We start from the raw sequence: 22,305 nt of genomic DNA on the forward strand, positions 1-22,305 counted from the left end.
GAAGAAGAAGAAGAAGAAGAAGAAGAAGAAGAAGAAGAAGAAGAAGAAGAAGAAGAAGAAGAAGAAGAAGAAGAAGAAGAAGAAGAAGAAGCCTTACATAGTAACATATGCCATTAATTTCAATATATGGGAAACAGAGGACAGAGGTAGAAAGATCTCTGTGAGTACAAGGCCAGTCTGGTCAACACAGTGAGTTCCAGGACAACCAGAGCCACAGAGTAAGTCCCTGTATTAAAACAAACAAACAAGGAAAATAAAAACAAAAGCACAAGAAACATATATACTCAAACAAAACCCATAAAAAGCACAAAACCAGAAACTATAAGAAACAAGCAAAAGATGCCACATAAAATGCTACAACAAACTAATATAAGACAAACTATCTACAAAATTACCATTAAATACATTTGTGATGGATGTTTTTATTATTTATTTATTTGTTTTTATTTACTTTTGAGCATGGTGCATTTCCTTAAGTGTGGTTACTATACCCGGTGAGACTCCTTTGGAGAAAATAATTTTTCCTTTGTGAGCAAATGCCACTTGTACATTGCTTCTTTGCTAGTGATGGGAACACATGTTCACTTCCCCTAGCACTACTGGGTCCACATTTAAATACTGAATATTTTAAAGGAGTACTAGTTACTTTTAATAAAGTGTCAGTGATATATAATTATATTAAGTCTCTAAAGATAAATAAAAATACATATTTATTTATTTATTTATTTATCACTTACTCTCCTTACATCAGGCTCACTGTCCCTTCCCAGTCACCCCTCCCACAATACTTCCCCCATTCCCTTCTCCTCTGAGCAAATGGGGTTTCCCTGGATATTGCCCTAACCTAGCACATCAAGTATCTGTGAGGCTAGGACCATCCTCTCCCACTGAGGCCAAACAAGGCAGCCCAGATAGAAGAACATATCCCACAGACAGGTAACAGCTTCTGGGATTACTACCCACCACCCATTTTAGTTGTTCAGAACCCACATAAAGACCAAGCTTCACATCTGGTACATATGAGCAGGGAGGCATAGGTCCAGCCCATGTATGTTCTTTGTTTAATGATTCATTCTCTGAGAGCCCCAAGTTTCCAGGTTAGTTGATGCTTTTGGTCTTCCTGTGGAGTTCCTATTCCCTTTGGGGCCTGCAATCCTTCCTCTTATTCTTCCATAAGAGTCCCCAAGCTCCATCCACTGTTTGGGTGTGGGTGTCTGTATCTCTCTGAGTCAGCTGCTGGGGGAAGCCTCTCAGAGGACAGCTATGCTAGAATCCTGTCACCTGCATAACAGAGTACCATTAATAGTATCAGAGATTGGTGCTTACCCATGGGCTGAATCTCAACTTTGTATGGTTATTGGTTGACTATTCCTTGAGTGTCTGCTCCATCCTTCATCCCTGCAGGATAACTTTTGGGTCAAAAGTTTTGTGGGTGGGTTGGTGTCCCTGTTGCTCCTTTGGAGTCCCTGCCTGCTTTATATTTCTTGGTCAATTGTTATGATTTTTCACTTAAAGCCATTGAAACAAAACTTGAAAGAATGTAAATTAACATATGTTAATCTAGAAGTCATAACAATTGACCAAGAAATATAAGAACACCAAAATCAAAATAAAATTCCTTTCTTTCAAACATGCATTCTGTCTTAGTTACTTACCACCTCACTGTAGAAAACAATAATATCAAATTTGACATAAGAAAAGAAGGGTTTAATTTGGCTAATATTTCAAAGGTTTACTCTCTTATACTGTGGAAGTCAAGAGCTTGAAGTGCCTAGGCACATTGTGTTCCAGTCAAGAGCAATGATGCCAACTACAGTCTCAAGGAAATAATATAATGTACTTGTAGACACCACATAGATCCTAAAACATATGGGTAGAAAGTTTAGTAAGAACAATAATACCACAATAAAGAATAGTCAGTGCCATAAATGTTGGCATATTGATATCATATAAAATTGTGGTCTTTTATACTTCAAGGAAATGATTGCTGAAAAGTGCAAGGTTGGGAGGAAGTTTAGAATTAAGAATTTAAATCTAAACTCTTCATTTCACATTCAAGCTGCTCAACAATCTTTCTGAGATGTTAGAAAAATTACTAAAAATCCCTGCTTTCTCATCATCTCATTTGTGAAATGATGATGATAATGATAAATACTACCTGATATAATGATTATAAAGATATGCAAAATATATAAATATATAAAATGACATTTTCCACATTGTCAGCGTTCTGCAAATGCTAATTGTTGCTGTTGCCACCCCTTGCTATCCCTCTCCTCTTAGGACAAGTCACCACATTAAAATAAATACCTAAAACATTTGTATCTTATGAATTGGTGTTGTTTCATTAGCAGAATCTCTCTTCTATATAGTAAACCCAGGTGTGGATTAGCTTCAATTAATTAAATGTCCCAGAACACTCCTAATTTTAAGAGATTTTTTCTTAGGTACAATAGTCACTCCATTTATATAATAAATCAATTGTTTATATCCTTTCAAAAATTGTTTTTTAAATCTAAACCCCCAAGACGACAGCTCTTGAATTTGAGACATAAGGGAAGTAGTTAGGCTCTAATGGTAGTACCATCATGAATGATGTTGGTCCTCTTATAAAATGCCCCTGTGTCTTCTTAAATATGAATAACCAACAAGTAGATTGTAGCATGTGAACAAAGATGAAAACTCTTACCAAAAGAAAATCTACCAATGCCTCAATATTGATGTCCCCAGCCTTCAGAACTTTGAAAAATAAATGTATTTTTTTCTGGAAATCACCCAGTGTATAATTGGTTATGGCAACCTACACTAAAATAACCACCTATTAATATCAAGAAGGAACAAAATTCCATGGAATTTATATGGTTTCTTTAAGAGCTCTAGGCCCAGAATATAAATTCATAGGTCTCTATAGGGTTTCTGACAGAATCCCCCACTTGAGTACCATAGCATTTGACTGTATAATTAAGATTCAAGCCTTTCATATATGTTTTTGAGACATTGGTCATTAGTCAGCATAGCAGTCAACTACTATTAAACAGTCTGCAATAAATGTTCTGTATTAATGATTCCATTTTGTATATTGATATGAAAGAATAAATAATATCAAATAATGACCCCAATAGGCACATACATTTGAATTCTTAATTATCAGGGAGGGGCACTACTTAGAAGGATTAGTAGGTGTGATCTTGTGGGGGTAGATGTGGTTTGTTGGTGGATAGGTGGGCTTTGAGTTTTCATAATTCCAGGCCAGGCTCAGGGTTTTGTCTTTCTTCTGCCTGGCAATTCAGATGTAGAACTCAGCTACTTCTCTAGCACCATGTGCATGTTGCCATGCTTCCTGGCATGATGACAATAGACTAAATCTGTGAATCTGTAAGCCATTCCCAATGAAATAGTTTCCTTTATAAAAGTTGCTGTAGTCATGGTGGCTATTCAAAGCAATAGAACACTCACCAGGACACAATTTTAAGGGATCTTCTCCAGAAACTGACTTCAAATTTTGGATCCAGTTTCCTGTTAATTCACTAAATTGGCGACTTTCGCCAAAAGGCCATAAGATTAATCGATTCTTCTACTATAGATAGAATATAATGTTAAGTGTTGAGGATACAGCAGTGACTGAATTCAATATGTTTCCTACTTTTATGGAGTTTATAGTTATACTCCTGTTTTACTTTTATCTACCCATCCAGGGGGATCCTTTTAACTCCCATATAAGCACTGCTGATGCAAGTAGCCCAGACAATATAGAAAAGATAAACAAGAATCATTAGCATTGTAATCTGGGGTATAACAATTTACTCACTACAATATTTTCTAAATGTCAAAATTGGTGACTTTACAGATCTTGTGATTTATTCTCATGATTAGCATGTAACTGTGTATTACATTCTTAATAGAATGTGGTTTGAAATACTGACCTTCTAATTTTCAAACTTCCAACATACTTGATGCAGACTGAAAAAACATTTAAAATATCACTTCAATCTGTTGGTGACATTCCATAAAATCAATTCATTCCTGAAATCAATTTAGCTTACATCTGGTACAGAACTAATTTATGCTCACGGATAAATTGCTGGGTTTTTTAAAGATAGATTAGACTGCAAAGGGATTTTTTTTTCCTATCGTCTATTATTAATGAGCCACACTTTAGCTTACATGCTCTTTAAAAGTGAGTAATTATATTATTATAGCATGTTTTCCTTTGTCTTGTAACACTTATAGTGAGTGTTTTGACACTTGCGAAGTCATGCTTTCAAGTAATTTTATAAGAGAAAAATATTTTAAAATTGAAATCGTGAGATACAAATAGCTATACAAGATTACAGTAGTACAAATTTCAATTGGAAACTGGTAATTATGCATACAACTCACACATTAATCTGGTTTAAGTACTACCTCCCCACTATTTCTATGTATTTCCATCTTTTTATATCTTAATAAGTTCTACAAACTGATGCTAGATTATTCCTTAAAATGTCACTTCTATGCCATCATTTCCATGTCAAAAACACTTTAGTAGATGGCCAGTGCCTAAATATACTGAACAAAAACTCCTGAATGACAATTCTAGATCATCTATCACTTGCTTCTGTTTTCCTTGGCCTCCTATTCCTTTGAGGAAACAGATCAGACAGTTTTGTTCCTCTTACTTTTTTTTTTTATCAAATTAGTGTTTTAGATGGTTGAGTATTATCAAGAGAACAAGAAATATGCCAGAATATCCGAATTGGAGATGCACCACTTACTTAGCATAGGTTCAGAAATGTAGACATTGAAAGTATCTCTGGAGGGTGTATTGTATGGAGGGAAAAAAACTATTAAGAGTGTAGACATTCTTTTTTTTTTCCTGATATAATTTTCACATTTATTAAGGATCTGAAGAACATTAAGTAAACTCAGCCAATGTGAGTCACCTAGAAACTCAGATACCCTCACCTCCCCCATTATCACCACCTCCACTCCCCAGCTGTGTTGGGTACCACACCTGCCCATATCAGGTGTCACCATCCCTCTTTCAGCTCAAACTAACTACACCCTGCCCCTGCCCCTTCTGATACCCTCTTGGCAAGAATGCTTCAGGTTGCTCTCAAGACCGAATGCCACCTTTATCTTAGCAATTATGTATCAGCTATTAAACATGTGTGGAACTCTGCCACTATTTTCCTTCAATTCATTTTTTTAAACGTAGATGTTTAATTCAACTTGAATAAAACTATATATATGCATTCAAAAATCTCAAATTTTAAAATATGTAAATATCAGCTAAATTAACTCAATTTTAAAAATAAAATATCTTCTTAAGGTTTTAGACATGAGTGTAGAATAATGCACAGGTTCTAAGAGATTCTTATACCAAACCATGTTCAGAAAAAAATATATATATATATATATATATATATATATATATATATATTATCAATTAACTTTTCATGTTATACTCTTTCCTATTTTACCCTCATGAAATCCCCTATCCTAACCGCCTACCCCTGCTTCTATAAGAGTGCTCCCATACCCACCCTGTCTGCTATCTACACACATCACCAATTTTACAATACAGACTAACCAATCCTGTATGTCAGAGAGGTAAACAACAAAGCATAAAAGTTATTTTGTGCTCTCAGATAATACAGAGCAAGTGCAAGCTGAGATAACACTGTAGGTGTATAAATTCTAACCGACTTTGTTTCAAGTCTCAGATTTTAGTCATTCTATACAACTAGTTTAATTTTCAGTAAATGTTTAATGTATAATTTTCTAGTCAACCTCAAAGTTCATAAACCTGTTGCAATTCCTTTTATTAATTTACAACTCAAGTTTTCAAATAATAAAATTAATACTGAAATTATTACCATTATCCTTAGTATAGCCTAGAACTATACCTATTTTCGTAGAAGAATTTCAAATAATTACTATTATGCTTTAATAATAGGTAAACTATTTTAAATTGGGCAAGAAGAAGAATAATGAGAAAGATACCACCATTTGATGATCACAGTAGATTGTATGGATAGGTAGTCATAAATATAATTTCTATTTCATAATATTTGGATTTAGGGAATATCTTTACTATATTTCCAAACTATAATCTAACCAAGCTGGATGTTAGTTATTTCAGGACATTTTTACAAGTTTTTAAAAGGACCATCTCAGAATTCCATGTTGAAGTAGTGCCCCAAAAAGAAGAGATCATGGGATCTGGAAAAATGAATCTGTGGATTAAGTTCTAAACATGCAAGTACAAAGACCAAAATGGGGATGTTCAACCAAAGGAGACTGCATATTAAATCTCAGTATTCATAAGGTCTACACAGAGAAGAGTTCAAGCCAACAGGCTAGGTAAATTAGCCAACCAAGAACCCAAACACATCAGCAGGAGAACTTAACTCAAGAATTAAAAGTAAAGATTGGCCATACAGTGGTGGTGCATACCTTTAATCCCAGCACTTGGGAAGCAGAGGCAGGCAGATTTCTGAGTTTGAGGCCATCCTGGTCTACAGAGTGAGTTCCAGAACAGCCAGGGCTACACAGAGAAACCCTGTCTCAAGAAAAAAAGTAAAGATTGATTGAGTAATTCACTTGATATCAACCTCTAATTGTATGCAATCATATGACTTAGGAATGATCCACATCCTTATATGAGAGTTGTTATGTTGCAACATTCTTTGATATCATATCGTATCATATCATATCTTATCAAATAGAAATTTCAAGTGAATTGTGTTCAGTTGAATTCACAACAGCTGTTTAAATGGGTCACTTAAACTTTAGTTAATTTCATTAAGTTCATTAAACTTGATGACTAGTTAAGCTCATTCACAAAGTGTCTCATCATTGTTCTCAATTCCATGGTACATATAAGTCATTATCTACAGCACTCATTCGTAAATTCCTGTCACCTGTGAAGAAGAAGATTCCATTTTGTCACTCCTAAAAATCTTAAAAGAAACTGTACAAGATTTAGGAGAATTTTTCAAAAATACCCAAACACTGGGTGGTCTACTTTAACTCTCCTTTATTTAGTACATTGCCTTGACTTTAGGTATCCTCTAAGACAATGCAAAAAGACTAAATGGAGTTCATCTTTTTGGTATAGGGAAACTATTGATTTTGATACCGCTCAATATCTTCTTCACTTCCACCTTTGCTATGGAACAGAAAAAAATGGCCCTTTCTAACTCTGTGAAGAATTGAGTTGGAATTTTGATGGGGATTGCATTGAATCTGTTGATTGCTTTTGGCAGGATAGCCATTTTTACTGTATTGGTCCTACCAATCAATGAGCATGGGAGATCTTTCCCTCTTCTGAGATCTTCTTTGAATTCTTTCTTAAGAGACTTGAAGTTCTTATCATACAGATCTTTTACTTCCTTAGAGTCACACCAAGGTATTTTATATTGTTTATGACTATTTTGAAGGGTGTTGTTTCCCTAATTGCTTTCTCAACCTCTTTATCGTTTGTGTAGAGAAAAGCCACTGATTTGTTTAATTTTATATCCAGCTACAGCTACTTCACTGAAGTTGTTTATCAGGTTTAGTTCACGGGTAGAATTTTTGTGGTTACTTATATATACTATCATATCATCTGCAAATAGTGATATTTTGACTTCTTCCTTTCCAATTTGTATTCCTTTGATCTCCATTTGTTGTCTAATTGCTCTGGCTAGGACTTCAATTACTATATTGAATAGGTAAGGAGAAAGTTAACAGCCTTGTCTAGTCCCTGATTTTAGTAGGATTGCTTCCAGTTTCTCACCATTTAGTTTGAAGATGGCTACTGGTTTTCTGTAGATTGCTTTCATTATGTTTAGGTATGGGCCTTGAATTCCTGATCTTTCCAAGACTTTTATTGTGAAGGGGTGTTGGACTTTGTTCAATGCTTTCTCAGCATCTAATGAGATGATCATGTAGTTTTTGTCTTTGAGCTTGTTTATATACTGGATTACGTTGATGGATTTCCATATATTGAACAATCCTTGCATCCCTGGGATGAAGCCTACTTGATCATGATGCATGATCATTTTGATGAATTCTTAAATGCAGTTTGTGAGAATTTTATTGAGCTTTTTTGCATTGATATTCATAAGGGAAATTGGTTTGAAGTTCTTTTTCTTTGTTGGGTCTTTGTGTGGTTTAGGTATCTGAGCAATTGTGGCTTCATAGAATGTATTGAATAGAGTACCTTCCATTTTTTTGTGGAGTAGTTTGAGGAGAGTTGGAATTAGGTCTCCTTTGATGGTGTGATATAACTCTGCACTAAACCCATGTAGTCCTGAGGTTTTTTTAGTTGGGTGACCAGTAATCATTGCTTCTATTTCTTTAGGGAGTATGGAATGTTAAGCTCATTAATCTGATCCTGATTTAACTTTGTAACCTGGTATCTGTCTAGAAAATTTTCCATTGCATCCACTTTTGTTGAGTATGTTTTTGTAGTAGGATCTGATGATTTTTTTGAATTTCCTCAGATTCTGTTTTATATCTCCCTTTTCATTTTTGATTTTGTTAATTATGATACTGTCTCTGTGCCCTCTAGTTATTCTGGATAAGGGTTTATCTATCTTGTTGATTTTATCAAAGAACCAGCTTCTGGTTGGTAGATTCTTTGAATGGTTCTTTTCGTTTCCCCTTGGTTGATTTCAGCCCTGAGTTTGATTATTTACAGCTCTTGACTCCTCTTTGGTGAATTTGTTTCCTTTTATACTAGAGCTTGTAGGTGTGCTTGCTCCAGTCTCTTTTTGGAGGCACTCAGAGCTTTGAGTTTTCCTCTTAGGACTGCTTTCATTGTGTCCCATAAGTTTGGATATTTTGTGGCTTCATTTTCATTAAACTCTAAAAATTATTTAATTTCTTTCTTTATTTGTTCCTTGATCAAGTTATCATTGAGTAGAGTGTTGTTCAGATTCCATCTGTATGTGGGCTTTTTATTATTTATGTTGTTATTGAAGATAAGCCTTAGTCTGTGGTGATCTGATAGGGTGCATGGGATTATTTCAATAATTTTGTATCTGCTGAGGCCTGTTTGGTGAATGATTATAAGGTCAGTTTTGGAGAAGGTACTGAGAAAAAGGTATATCCTTTTGTTTTAGGATGAAATGTTCTATAGACATCTGATAAATCCATTTGCTTCATAACTTCTGTTAATTTCACTGTGTCTGTTTAGTTTCTGATTCCAGGATCTGTCCATTGTTGATCGTGGGGTGTTGAAGTCTCCTCCTATTATTGTGTGAGGTGTATTGTGTGCTTTGAGTTTTAGCTAAGTTTCTTTAATGAATGTAGCTGCCCTTGCATTTGGAGTATAGATATTCAGAATTGAGAGTTCATCTTGGTTAATTTTACATTTGACAAGTAAGAAGTGTCCCTCCTCATCTTTTTTGAGAACTTTAAGTTGAAAGTCGATTTTGTTTGATATTAGAATGGCTACTCCAGCTTGTTTCTTGACACCATTTGATTGAAAAATTGTTTTCCAGCCTTTTACTCTAAGGTAATGTCTGTCTTTGTCCCTGAGGTCAGTTTCAAGTATGCAGCAGAAAGTTGGATCCTGTATATGTAACCAGTCTGTTAGTGTATGTCTTTTTATAGGGGAATTGAGTCCATTGATATTAAGAGATATTAAGTAAAAGCCTTTTTTGCTTCCTGTTATTTTTGTTGTTAGGGTTGGAATTCTGTTCATGTGTCTATCTTCTTTATGTTTATTGAAAGATTAATTTCTTGCTTTTTCTTGAGCTTAGTTTCCCTCTTTGTCTTGGAGTATTCCCCTTACTATCATTTGAAGGATTGGATTTGTGGAAAGATATTGTGTAAATTTGGTTTTGTCATAGAATACCTTGGTTTCTCCATCTATGGTAGTTGAGAGTTTTGCTGGGTATAGTAGCCTGGGCTGGCATTTGTGTTATCTTGTCTGTATGACATCTGCCCAAGATATTCTGGTTTTCATAGTCTCTGGTGAGAAGTTTGGTGTAATTCTGATACGTTTGCCTTTATATGTTACTTGACCTTTTTCCCTTACTGCTTTTAATATTTTTCTTTGTTTTATGCATTTGTTGTTCTGATTATTATGTGTCGGGAGGAATTTCTTTTCTGGTCCAGACTATTTGGAGTTCTGTAGGCTTCTTGTATGTTCATGTGCATCTCTTTCTTTAGGTTGGTGAAGTTTTTTTCTTTTATTTTATTGAAGATATTTACTGGCCATTTTAGTTGGAAATCTTCCTTCTCATTCAAGGTGTTGCTTTCTGCTCATTTCTAATCAAATCAATGACTAGTGAGCATCTACTACATGAAAGGTACCAACTGGGCTAGATATAGCAGAAATAAAGACTAAATTGTCCATAGTCACACCTATCAGAAACAAGCAAACTACTTTAATGGAAGAAATGAAAAACCTGTTCTGCTCAAGAAACTGGACTCCAGAAAATCAAATAACACCATTAAAAAAAAAAAATGGGGCACAAAGTTAAAAAAGGAATTCTCAACTGAGGAATACGGAATGACTGAGGAGCACCTGAAAAATGTTCAACATCCTTAATCATCAAGGAAATGCAAATCAAAACAACCCTGAGATTCCACCTCACACCACTCAGAATGGCTAAGATCAAAAACTCAGGTGACAGCAGATGCTAGTGAGGATGTGGAGAAAGAGGAACACTCCTCCATTGCTGGTGGGATTGCAAGCTGGTACAACCACCCTGGAAATCAGTCTGGCAGTTCCTCAGAAAATTGGACATAGTTCTACAGGAAGATCCAGCAATACCACTCCTGAGCACATACCGAGAATACGCTCCACCATGTAATAAGGACACATGTTCCACTATGTTCATAGCAGCCTTATTTATAATAGCCAGAAGCTGGAAAGAACCCAGATGTCCCTCAATAGAAGAATGGATACAGATATTTTAATACAGTTACACAATGGTGTACTATGTAGCTATTAAAAATAATGAATTTATCAATTTCTTAGGCAAATGGATGGATCTGGAGGATATCATCCTAATTTAGGTAATTCAATCACAAAAGAACACTCATGATATGCACTCACTGATAAGTGGATATTAGCCCAGAAAATCAGAATCTTTCTTAGAAGGGGGAAAAAATACCCATGGAAAGTGTTACAAAGATAAAGTTTGGAGGAGAGATCGAAGGAACAATCATCCAGAGACTGCCCCACTTGGGGGTCCATCCCAAAAACAACAACCAAACCCAGACACTATTGCAGATGCCAACAAAAGCCTGTTGACAGGAGCTTGATATAGTTGTCTCCTGAGGAGCTCTGCCAGTGCCTGGCAAATACAGAAGTGGATGCTTACAATCATCGATTGGACAGAGCACCAGGTCCCCAATGAAAGGAAAGGGGATAACATTTGAAATGTAAATAAAGAAAATATCTAATAAAAATATAGCTTTACAAGTTGCTCAGCCAACACAAAGGCATCTTTGTTTAATATTTTATCACATGCAATAATATTTTCAATGAAACTAGGCCAATACGGCATGGATTATGATTCTGAGATGATATTTCAAGTAAAGCAACTTTGCAGTTCAAAGTCAGCTTCACTAATATGCCATACAGCCCAGGTGATTATATAGGGTGGCACATTTTGCTTAACACTACACAGCTGTCTTTTATAATTAATACTGGTTCATAACCTGGTAGTAAACCTCAAGCTGTCAAAATGAAATGGCCTAAGAGGTAAGCTAAACAGGTCACCTAAAAATTCAAATAAGATTAAGGCAGTTAGTTCTCACTTGTGCAGATTTTAAGCCTAAAGGGTTGAACTCTGCAAGTTTCTTGTACAATTTAGTAAGGCAAGAGAATAGGGCATCAGGAATATCTCAGTTGGTGCTTGAAAACTTGCAAGCTTAAAAAACAGCTCTGAAGTAATACCTCCTACTCTAGGAGATTTTAAAAGAGAAAGATGAAGGAATAGCAAAAGAGTGGCTGAGTCCTACTTTCTTAGATTTCATTGTTACCAGGAGGACAAGAAGTAGGCCAATTACAGGAGGAATGTTCTGCTCTCGTGAGCTTTCCTTCCCATTCTTCTATCCCACTCATTCTTGTTCTCCTCCTATTTGTCAGATATACCACATTCTATTATTACTAAGGGATATTCACCACTAAAACTTGGGATGTGGTTCATTTAACCTCTATTCTCTGATTTTTTTCTCAGGCATAGTGGCCATGGCCAGCATTCCAGATAATATAGACTGTTAGAAACTGCAGGCAAGCTAAGGGGATGAACAGTTTAATTATATGATTAAAACATACACACACACACACACACACACACACACACACACACACACACAAAAGGTGACGGGGTGCTTCTTATAAGCATGGACCAGAATTCAGAGTATTTGATTTTTTTTCTTTTTCATTCAGAAATAATAACACTCTAAAAGTCCACAAAAGAGAAAACAAATAATAATTAAGGAAGCAGACTTTAGTGATGAGAAATAACTATGCCAGACTAAGTTGGATATAAATACAACCTTTGGAAAACATGAATATATTAATGAAACATTAAAGTTTATCATTTTATAATAACTAGATAATTTAGGCGTGTGTATACATTTCAGTTTCTATTTATTTGTTGGCCCATTGGCCAATGACAGGGATGGCTGAGGAAGAAGGCAGACTGCACACAAAAAGGGTAATTTTACCTGCTTTATTATTGAACAACTCTGGTAAAGACACTTTTTGATCAGCATTTACAGGAGACACAAATATCTTCCCATCCTTTGCTCGATAAGGCATAGTCATATACTTCTTTCAAAAATATCTTTCTCACCAAGTTTCCAGTCGTAAACTTGGCAAATCTTTGTGCATCTAACCAATCCACTGGCTGCAGGCTATTGACCAACAGACAATCATAAGTCTATGTATTTCTCCTTCAAGCAAAGCATACACGCATATATGTAGGCTGTCTGAAGTTTTGACCACTGTGAAGATTGCGTTTCACCAGTGTATTTCAAGATTTCCCAAGAAGGAAGCTGTAATGCTGCAACTGTCCACATCTAAGTGGCACTGGAATAGTTTGCTGAATTATTAATGAATCAGGCACCAGTCTGTTCTTTCTCTGTCAACTAATCATAAGGTACATACCTTGAGACTATAGGTGTGTGCTTGAGAGAAGAAAGCTTTGTAATAGGAGTAGAAAGCAGAGGCAATTTTTTATGTGTCCTCAGGACCTACTCAGGCCTATTCTTGAATATACCATTTTCACTTGATAATGGATTTCTTTTTTCTTTTTTCACTGGATATTTTCTTTATTTACATTTCAAATGTTATCCCCTTTCCTAGTCCCAGAAAACCCACTATCCTATCTCTCTTTCCCCTGCTTCTATGAGGGTGTTCCCCCACCCGCCCTCCCACTCCCACGTCCCCACCCTGGAATTCCCCTACACTGGAGCATCAAGCCTTCACTGAACCAAAGGCCACTCCTCCCACTGATGCCTGAGAAGGCCATCCTCTGCTAATTGCTTTTGTGTCCCTGCTAATTTATGGCTTGGTTGCCCAGCCCATACTGGGCAGTTCAGGCTATGTTCAGTTTCTACAATGGCTGAGTAGAAGATCAAAAGCTGTTTCTCAAAAAGGAGATTATTTGTCTAAAGATGATGGTAGAGCATTGTGACAAAATTTCAAGGGTCTTCTCAATTATTAACATATAGATGCCTGACAAAGTCACAAATAGCATTTTTTATTTTCAACAGACAACTCAAGTACCATTGGGTCTGTTGCATGCAATGATCCAATAGGTAGAACATTCTGCACAGCAGTCTTGATAAGCCCTTCACATTCCAACACCATTCGAAGCTAGCAGATTTCTAAGTCACTTGGTACACAGGCAAGAATAACATACTCAAGTGAAAAATATGCTTCTCCAGAATCCTAATAGGACCACTTAGTTTTGTGCTATTTTTGCCGTGATAGAAGTGCCAAGGTATAATAACTTACCCTCCATCTTAGAAGAAATATTTCTGCATTACCATACATCACTAGGGTCTTATTAATTCCATTGAAGTTGAAGGCCCTTGAATTTTGGTTGAATTTATTCCCCATCCTTTGATGTGTTACCAAATTCCAAAGTATCTGATACATCCTGATCTCTTGGTAAAATCAGCATGATCTTAACAATATTGTGGGCAAGTGTAGTATTTTGTGGATGTTGCAAATTAATGTCCCTCCAACTAAGTTATAACAGAGGACTGGAGAGTTAATATACACTTGGGATAAAACTGGAAAGGTTTACTGCTGGCTTTGCCAGCTGAAAATAAATTGATTCTGGTCATGCTATAGACAGGTACCAAGAAAAAAGAATTTTCTATGTTAGTAGCTGCATATCACATACCACATCTGGTACAGCAGCTGCAATAAGCACCACTACATATTTAAATTTTGAATAGTCAACTGTCATTTTCTACAATTCATTTGCCTTCCACACAGGCCATATAGAAGAGTTAAAGGGTGAGGGAACCACCAGTCCTGCATCTCTAAAGTCCTTGGTGGCACTGATTTCTAATTCCTCCAGGGATGCAATATTTTTAATTGACTTTTGTTTTGTTTTGTTTTGTTTTTCTTTTGGTTTTTTGTTTGTTTGTTTGTTCTTTGTTTATTAAAGACAGGGTTTCTCTGTATAGCCCTGGCTGTCCTGGAACTCACTCTGTAGACCAGGCTGGCCTTGAACTCAGAAATCCGCCTGCCTCTGCCTCCCAGGTGCTGGGATTAAACGCGTGCGCCACCATGCCCGGATAATTGACTATTTTCTATGGTATAGATAATTCCAATGGCTTCTTTTTGGTTTTTCCAACCATAACAAACCTTACTTAACTGGTATATTTGTATATTTATCCATATTTATTATACATTCTGGAATTAGTGAAATAACCATAGGATGACTTCAGAGATTAAGTGGATATACTAAGAGTCTGACTTTGGTCAAATTTCTCCATGACCTCCATAAGCCCCCACTTTAACTGGAGTGCCATAATGCTTTTTGGAGTCTCTTGGATTTGTTGTCAATTCAGAAACAGTATCTATCATACCTGTTTGTTTCCTTTTTCCTAGTAAAAGTTACCCTTGGAAAAGGCCATAAGACCCTCTGTGGAAGGATAAGAAAAAAGCTAGTAGAAATATTCTTAGATATTTTAGCAAGGTCCTTCTGCAGGATTGCCTGGTCCCAGTCATTCAAAGGTTTTGGGTCTGCATACTAGCTCACATCTGAAAATTAGTTCATGGGCCAAGATTCCCTATTGGTACAACCCAATGTAGGAATTCTTTAATCTCTTTGAAAAATATCATGCTTATATAGGTTAAACAAAAACATAACAGGATTATTTACTTCAATCCTAGAAACACTGTGATTGATTAGCTAGTTCTATATACAAGACATGCCACCATAAAATCACTCTCTGTGCTGCCCAATATGAGTCAGGCCATGATAGACATCACCTTGTCTGTATTGCTCATTATAGTAGCTATGCTCACCTTATCTTTAGATATGCAGTGCTACCACCTTGCCCCTGTTGCTTCAGAGCCCAGTTAAACCCACCACAATTAATTCATCCAACTGAGCAGCAGGCACTCAAAGTAAAGGGGATGTCTTCTGGGCATCCCCTTGTGGAAGATGAGGTTTTACAAATGTTCACACTGTAGCATTCTAATCCCTCTGAGCCTTAAAATCCTTTCAAGTGAGCAAAGGGTTATCAAGCATCACCAGCTTCTTTTCAGCAGGCTGTCTTATGACAAATACTTCAGCAAATCAATCAAAGTTTGACACATTATAAACTGTGAGCTTCCATGCAAAACCTAGAGACTTCATTCAGTGGTCCCACATTATTAAACTCAGCCTGATCTAATTTTACATTTCTTCCATTATTATCTCATACCCTTAGAATCCATTCCCTCCCGCATTGCCAGACATCTCCTTGAATGTGTTAGCAAATTCATTAAGCTTTTTACTGGTATAAAACTTATCTTCGTGGGCTAGATGTTCTATATGCTTTCTAATAGTCCGTTTAGCCTTGAGTCTTGTTATAGGTCTAGAGGCAAATATTAGTGGGCCCCAAGTAATATCTCTATTATCTTGTCTAATATTTCCTTCAGGGAAGGTTGTTACAAATTCTAAAGTCAAAGAAGAATTACTATCTTCAGGCAAAGCTGGAGAGGTAAGTACTGAAGAGATGTGGTCGAGATATATCTTCTGCTATGGGTGGTGAGACTACTTCCTTATTTAAGGTAAGTCCTTCAGAATCTGAAGAGTAAAAGTCTAGTCTATAGTCTTGGGAAATTAACATAGACTACTGTAATAGATCATACTTTTATAGGCTTAGTGAAGATAGAATTGATGAAATCTGAAACACACAAAATTGTCAAGCAGGATAAAAATAAAGAGACTGAGTGGAAGAGTTAGACAGATGGCTACAAATCATCCTAGAAGAGAAAGAAACAAGGACAACCATGGTCAAAATTTATTTTAAATTCTGTTTGGTTCCATGCTCCCGAAAATCCCTGGTGCACTTGATGATCTTTTAGTCATTCTGTTGCAATAGTCCAAGTTGTTGATGTTAAATCTGTACTATTTTATTTAATGTTTTCTATATGGATGGGTGTTTTACTTGCATATATGTCTGTGCACTATGTAGAAGAGCAGTATCAGTAGAGGCTAGAAGAGGATATTAAGGCCCCTGGAACTTGAATAATAGAAGGTTGAAAGTACTGGGAATTACATCTCGGACAATGGAGAAAGAGCAGTAGCCAGTGCTGGTGACCACTGAGTGAGATATCTTTCTAGCCTCACAAACTGTTTCTCCAAGGTTGTACAGTTTTCATCTAGAGCATTGATAAGTAAATTCAGGGCTCAATGGTTTGGGAGTACAACAGCAGTGACTGAGTATAAGGTACTTTCATTTGAAAGTGCTTGAACTAGTTATTTTATGAATCATGTTCTTTGAATATTATGAAAGGAAACACAAGCCAAGTTACTGGGATTCGGGTCCATGTAGTCATCAGCGTTTGAGCAACATAGTATTAGAATGTTCACCTTTAGCTTTGCCCTTTGATATCTACAATTCTCTATATACATAGAATAATATAATTTGAAATGTGTGCACATTTGTACTGATCAGCCTGTTTCATTGATATTATATCAAAAATATTTTACCAAGAAGACTTCTATAACCCCTTTCTCTTGATTACTCAAGTTTCAAACAGTTTAGATATAGAACTTCTCAATGGAAAGATTAGGGAGCTCTGTACGAATTCTCAAGATTTCTTCCATTTGTCTTAGTCTAAATCACTTTACCTGAAATCATTTAATTTAATTTCAGTTTAAATGTGATGTAACCTCTATTTTGGGAACACTTAACAATCTCACATTTTTTACAGAGAAAATTATACATACTTCACAACTTATTGAAAATATTTCTTATGCACAGAAGTCTTTGAAAATATATATAATGAAGCAATGGATTAGAGTCAACTTTTATGCTTATTTGCCCAGAGTTGCTTAATTATATAGCTGCCTAATTCAGTTTTGGGGTTTGTTTTGTTTGTTTTTGTTTTATCCAAATTTGTTTTGGTTTTCTTTGAGAAATAAGGAATTTGCAATTCGATTCAACAGACACTGGATATAAGCTATGTACCATTTTCTTGGCCGAGTATATGGCATAAGCCTCCAAGATATTATAGTCACAGGAGGAAAGGTCATTTTTAAGAGTTTTGAATCATAGTATTTTCTTTTGACCTTGTGAAATCTTCTTGAAATATCATTGTAATCTGTGTGTTTAGAAACTATTGCCCAGAATGTACTTTCCATTCTCTTTCATTGAACATAGTAAATGTTGGCCACCCAACTAGACTGATCTACAGAATATGTATCACATAAAACAAACAATAAAATTTTAAAACCTTAGACTAAAATTATGAGGTTGAAACTTTATTGTGGTTTTAAAATCAAGCTTAAATTTAAATCCTTTCTCTCTTCTACTTACTGTCTGATTGATCTGAAGTATGACTCCTTACTGGTTATCATTTAATTCTTAAATCAGTTTTATAGCTAAGTGAACTACTTCACATAAAGTAAATGACATTTTGTCAAATGACTGCAAACACCCAATTAATATTAGGAATGAACAGTGATTAGTATTAGGTATCATATTTTTGTTTAAACAAAATCTAATTTTCTATAGGTATGTTTGCATTGATATACAATCTTTAGCAAGTTACTACATATTATTCACTACACCTTTCAGAAAATAGTGACAAAATCATTTATAGTTTCTCCCTCCCCTGCTTTATAAATTTGTACCAAAATGACCAAATATGTAGCCATGCCACTGGCAATAGAGAAAACATAGTTCCACACTGTCACTCTTAGCATTCATGGCCTTATTCTTTTAGTAACTGTGACACATATACAATCAATACATTAGAATTCCCATAGAAAGAATTTCAGGACAAGCACAAAACGCAGTGATTAGGTTATAAATAAAGCAAATATAAAGTGAAGGTTTGGGATCTTCAAAGAATGCTTATGGTTACTATTTAGATTTTTTAATTCCTTATATATTTTAGGTACAAATTCTCCATTGAGTGTATAGTTAGTATAGATTTTTCCCATCCTGAAGGAAGTGATTTTTCTGAAATGCTGATGTCTTTTGCTACACAGAAGTCTTTCTAGTTTGATGAGGTTTCATTTGTTAATTCTTCTTAGCGCCTGCACTATCAAGGTTTTGTTCAGAAAGTCCTTTCTTATATCAATAAACTCAAGTATATCTTATATTTTCTCTTCTATCTGATTCATGTATCAGGGAATGTTAAGGTCTATGATCCATTTGAAGTTGAGTTTTGTGTAGGGTGAGTAATACGCGTCTAATTTTACTCATTTGCTTATAGTTGTCAGTCTGCACAGCAACATTTGTTGATGTTGATGTTTCTCCAGTATGTACTGTTGGCTCCTCTGTCAAAAATAAATGAAAGTAGGAGGGTAGACTTTGATTCTGCTTTTATATCAGTATCCTGCTGTTTTTATTACTATAGTTCTGAAGTACAAATAAAAATCAATTATGGTGTTATACCCAGCAGTTTTTATTATTGTTCATGATTATTTTGGTTATTCTGGTTCTTTTACATTTCCATATGAAAATGAGAATTTTTATTTTTACAATTTCTCTGAAAAAGTACATTGAATTTTTTTTTGGGGGGGGTGGCGCGATTGTGTTGACTCTGTAGATTGCTTTTGGTAGGATGGCTATTTTCACAATATCAATCTGACTAATCCATGAACATGAGAAGCATTGCCATCTTCTGATACCTTCTTCATTGTCTTTTATTAGTGTCTTAAATGTTTTATTGTACCTATCTTTTACTTTGTTAATTACATTAATTCAAGTATTCCTTCATTCTATTGGGAATGGTACAGTTTTGGTGACTTGTTTCTCCATATGTTTTTCATTTATCTATATAAAAGGTATTGATTTTGGTCTGTTAATTTTGTATCATGCTACTGTTCAGAATTTGTTTATCAGCAATAGAAGATTTTTAGTATAGTCTTTACATTCTTTTATGGATAGATCCATGACATCTGCAAATATAGCTAATTTTAATTTCCTTTCTATTTGTACCCATTTTATCTCCTTTATTTGTCTTAAGACTTCTGTACAATATTAAACGGGAGAGAAGAGTGGACAGCTTTGTCTTTTTCCCAATTTTAATGGAAAAAATTTGAGTTTGGTTGGCTGATGGCTTGCTGTATGTTACATATTTTATGCTGAGATAGAATCCCTAGATTCTACAGAACCTTTTATCACAAAGGGACTCAGGACTTTGTTAAAAACTTTTACGCAGCCTGTGAGATGGTCATATGATGTCTGTTCTTGAGTCTATCTGTGTGTAACATTGCATGTATTAATTTACATATTTAAACATTCCTAAGTCCTTGACATGACTGAATTTATTGAGATGGGTAATATATATTTTTTAAATTTGGCCTCCATGTACATCACAGGTATTGACCTATAGTTTTTGGGGAGGCAGTTTTATTTGTTTTTTGCATGAGGGTAATCCTGGTTTCCTAAAAACAATTTGGAAATGTTCCTTGAGTTTAAATGTTATGGAATGATTTGAGAATCATAGTTTCAGTCCTTCTTTAAAAGCCAGAGAATCCTTAGAAACCATCTGGCTCTGGATATTTTGTAGTTTGAAATTTTTTAACTACTACGTCTGTCTCATTGGATGATATGGGCCTATTTAAATTGTTTATTTCATATCTACTTAGCTGTGATAAGCCATATATATATAAAATCTATTTCTTTTAGATTTTTCACTTCGTGGAATGTGGATTTTTAAAAATACGTGCTAATGTCTCTGAATTTTCTCAGTGTCTATTGGAATGTGTTGATTTTACTCATTAATTATATTAATTTGTATCCTCTCTAATTTTGTTTTCATTACTTGACTGAAGGTTTGTCAATCTTGTTAATCACATCACACATCCCAATTTAAAAAAAAATGACTCATGGAACTAGACAGTTCCCAAAAGATGAAATACAAATGGTTGAAAAACATTTGAAAAATGTTCAACATCTTTAGTCATCATGGAAATGATTGAAGTTACTTTGAATTTTTTTAAAAAGTGATGACAAATGCTGGTTTGGATATGGGGAAAAAGAACACTTACTCACTGCTGGTGGCAGTGCTAATTGGTATAGCCAATATGGAAATTAGTGTGAGAGATTAAAAAGCTAAAATGGATTTACCACATGATCCAGGTGTACCACTCATGAATATACTCAATGGACTCTGTAACCTACTATAGAGATACCTGCCCATCAGGATCCATTGTTACTCTATTCATAATAGCCAGGAAATGTAAATAGTCTAGATGTCTACCAACTAAGAACAAGATAAGGAAAATGTAGTATATTTAAGCAATGGGTTGTAGTATAATTCAGCAGTTAATGAATTGAAATTGTGAAACTGACAGATATAAGAGTGGTGACAGAAATAATCTTCTGCATGGTTTCTCTATTGTCTAGATGTTAGTTTTGAATCTTCAGATATGTATGCTTCATTTGTAATACTCATAGAAATCAGGAAAATAGTAAAGAGTTAGTAAGGGTTGATTTCAAAGGAGAGGAGATAAATGAAATGGTCTAAATGAAGGTCAAGGTACAAGGATGGGTACAGGAAGGATAACTAACCATCAAGTCCTTTCACAAAAATCATATAGAATCCTACCATATAGAAACACACACACACACACACACACCTACTACTATAGAAACACAAACACACAGATACACACAAATATACATATATTACATTCAACAAAAGAACTTAATAGAGTTATGCTATAGTCTAAGAAGTAAAAGTCTGGTATCAGCATTAGGTTATCTCTTTTGCAGTTGTTGGCTAGTGAAGACTCATAAATCACTAATTGTGAAGGACTCTTGATACTTCTTTTTATCATCCTCTTAAACTTAAGAGTAAATCATATTGCTGAAGATATCACACATCATACAACATGTAGAAATGATTCTCTTTTCATCTGGAAGCTTCACCATTACTGACAAGCATTCATAGTGTTGGAAGGTGCTACACATAAAACAAAATGAGAAAAGTATTTATCAATGTTACCTAGCTCAATCCAGACATAATTTTAACAAGAATGGGGGAACTGGGCACAAAGTTCCATCCCAAGCTAAGTAAATGTTGACATTTGATAACTGCTAGAAAGAGCCAGTTTTTAATTAAGGGTGTCGCCATTATATAAAAGGGTAAATATAGGAATGTGTGTGTGTGTGTGTGTGTGTGTGTGTGTGTGTGTGTGTGTGTGTAGCAGAAATTGGACTTGATGGATTTAAAGAAAAGAGAACACAAAGAAGGGTAATTACGGAAGTGGGAATGGAGCTGGGTGGAGAGTAAGTAAATACGATCAAAACACATTGTACAAAATTCTTTAATAATTATTAAAAAATAAAAATGAAAGACTCATATTTAAGTGTACTAGTGAGTTTTCTATATTTTTATACATGTGTTAAGTATATAGTATCTTGTAAGATTTTACATGTCCATTCTTTGACAGATTCCTAATAGACTGCCTGCTTCTTTATCTCTTTTTCCTTTTCTGCTAATTGAGTTTATAATAAGTGTGGCCCCAGAGGTGACCTTAATGGGAGTATAATTAGATGAAATAAAAACAAGAGCTGCTAGACTATTACAAGTGGATATGTCCATTTATTGTAAATGTGTTTCTGATGAGAATATATATATATATATATATATATATATATATATATATATATATA

This window comes from Mus pahari, chromosome X (assembly GCF_900095145.1).
Source record: "Mus pahari chromosome X, PAHARI_EIJ_v1.1, whole genome shotgun sequence".
In the NCBI taxonomy this organism is placed as follows: domain Eukaryota; kingdom Metazoa; phylum Chordata; class Mammalia; order Rodentia; family Muridae; genus Mus; species Mus pahari.